At 40.4% G+C, this 2,873-nt stretch overlaps 1 pseudogene; it reads right to left on the reverse strand.

Moving 5' to 3' along the window:
* Positions 1-2,459: 2,459 nt before the first annotated feature.
* Positions 2,460-2,578, reverse strand: LOC145404810 (5S ribosomal RNA; annotated as a pseudogene).
* Positions 2,579-2,873: the final 295 nt, after the last annotated feature.

Genomic DNA, 2,873 nt, shown 5'->3' on the forward strand with positions numbered 1-2,873 from the left:
ACACAAGAGACTTCCACACTTCCACATGAATTTTTAGTGGAGGGCTATTTATGGGCCACGTTTTATATATATATATATATATATATATATATATATATATATATATATATATATATATATATATATATATATATATATACTGTACATATAATGCGACATGGCAATTAAAGGGTTAACATTATTGAAGGATGGACTTGCAAAAGTCATAATGTTTGAGTGGATCGTGTTCATATAATCTGATTTCTAATAAAAGCCTATTAAATTACAGAAGGTACAGTGTTCTCTCTGCAATCTAGTTACGCTACATAATATTCTTTATGGTAATGTACTGTACGTACCACCTCCCCCTCTCTCTCTCTCTCTCTCTCTCTCTCTCTGCACAAGATGCTATTTTTTTGGGGGAGGGGGCGGGGGGAAACAGAAAATATTGGAGTGAAGAAAAACCAGGTTGAGACGACGGGATCCATTCAGTTTTAGTGAAAAAATAAAGAATGTAAGTTACTGGAGAGAGAGAGAGAGAGAGAGAGAGAGAGAGAGAGAGAGAGCAGGAGGGAGGGAGGGAGGGAGGGAAGGAGAGAGGGAGGGAATGCCAAATGTGTAAATGAGGGACGAATGGCGAGCGATACGCCCAAATGGAGAGGAATTGAGAGGAAAGTGGGAGGAAGGGTGACGGATGAGGCATGATACTGCCAGGAGAGAGAGAGAGAGAGAGAGAGAGAGAGAGAGAGAGAATGTGGATGACCGATGAGTGGAGGTGATGACTGTAAATAAAAATGTTAGAATTGGATCTTCTATCCATAGTATTTTGACAATATATCACTTTCCTATTTTAAGATTTCTTTGACATAGAATCCTTAATAGTGTTCTGGTTCTCTCTCTCTCTCTCTCTCTCTCTCTCTCATTTTCCTATATCAAGATTTTTTTTTACATAGTATCCCTTTGAAAAGGCCAGTTATCAGACTAATTACAATAAACCACTTTACGATTGCAATGAAGTGTTTTGAAGCATACGTAAGGGTACCTGAGCATCTACATGTATGATATAAGATCAATGTTGGCTTGAGACAAGGTTATGTAATGTTCCCATGGCATAGTTATGAGAGAGGTACAAACAAGAGTCATGGGCAAATGAATGGCTTGGAAATCAATGCAGAAGGATGGAGTATCTCCAACATGACGTATGCACATCATGCAGTGTTGCTTGCAAGTGGCGTATAAGTGCTTGGTAGACGGGTGCAAAGTTTTGTATTTGTCTGTGAGCCTCGTGCCTTGAAAGTATATTCAGATGAAAATAAAGTGATGATTATTGAGAAAGAAGGTGACTCTCGGTTTGAATGGAAAAATACTGAAACTGGTGAGAAACTCTAAAAATTTGGGTGCAGTAACTGAAAAGGGAGGTAAGTATGCAAAAGACGCACAAAGTGGAGTAGCACTGGGTGGGAAAGTGGTTGGTGTTATGAAGGCCGTGGCAGCTGCGAGATGCTTGCATGAAGGAAATTTAGTAACTACCCTGTTATAGGGGTGTGAGATTATGGTGTGGCATGGAACTGAAAAGCCAAGAGAAAGGGCAGTGAAGACTAGGTTGTTGAAGAATGTGTGTGAAGTGTGGAGACTGGATAATGTGATTTGAGAAAGATGGAGAGTATGGAAGTCTGTGGACACCAGAGTTGAAGTGTGTTCTTAGATGGTATGGACATGTGACTAGAACGGGTGTGAATGGACTGGTGAAAAGGATACATGTGAGGAAATCTGTAACTGGGAGGAGGCCTAGAATGTCATGCTACAGGAGGATAGATATGACAAATAAATGCATGGGAAAGTAAGGTATGGAAGCTGACGAGGCTAAGGAACTGGTAATGGATCGAGTTGGCTGGATGATTGTTGTGCGGAGGAGTATATGACAAGGGTTTGGCACTCATTTGTAAATTGGCAGTCGCTGACAGACTCTGTTAGGTAAATATGAAGCTACATGTGGACAGGTGTATTTATCAGGTACGGAGGTGATTCTAGAAGCCTGAATGGTGAGTGAATTAATGAATGATTTTTATTTTTAATGCAGGGAAGAAGGAACCAAAGACCAGAAACCCGTAAGATTGTTCCCTCCAAGAAAGAAAGAAAGAAAAAAAAAAGGAATGCGTATGTGGCCCGTTTCCATGGTCATGCCTTTGATTACTTCTGTTTTTCTATTCTTTCCATTCTAGGCTCTCTGTATCCTAACTCACCCAACCTACAGGTGGGGAAAAAAGGCGATGCGATGGTGATATATATATATAGATATACATACATATATATATATATACATATATATAGATAGATATACATATATATATACACATTTTTTTTTTTTTCATTCATTGCCAGACGCCATGTATCCCAAACGGGGTGGCCAAGGGCTTAGAGTTAATTGTTTTACAGGGAGGGGCACTAATCCTCCACCAACCCCACTTGACACGTAGGGATGCCAACAGCATCTGGTGTTCCCCGGCGGTCACCCATCCAAGTACTAACCAGACCCAACGTTGCTTAACTTCGTTGATCGGACGGCAAGCGGTGTACTCAACGTGGTATGGCGATCGGACGGCAAGCGGTGTACTCAACGTGGTATGGCCGTTGGCATATATATATATATATATATATATATATATATATATATATGCCATAAAACCAAAAGCGATAATATTTTCTCCCAACCGCCAAAAGATATATTTTACCTGGGGAAAATACTTTCGTACTGAAAGTGCTATATACGATGCTCACATTTCAAACAGCAATACGAGCCAGTCCAGCTTTCCCGAAGCAAGACAGACACGGTAACTGGGACGCTGACTTCCGCTGACTTCTGCATCTTTACTCGGAAAAGCATCTAGGTTAAA

This window comes from Coenobita brevimanus, chromosome 64, assembly GCF_032717465.1.
Source record: "Coenobita brevimanus isolate Jiangsu-jjx chromosome 64, ASM3271746v2, whole genome shotgun sequence".
NCBI lineage: Eukaryota > Metazoa > Arthropoda > Malacostraca > Decapoda > Coenobitidae > Coenobita > Coenobita brevimanus.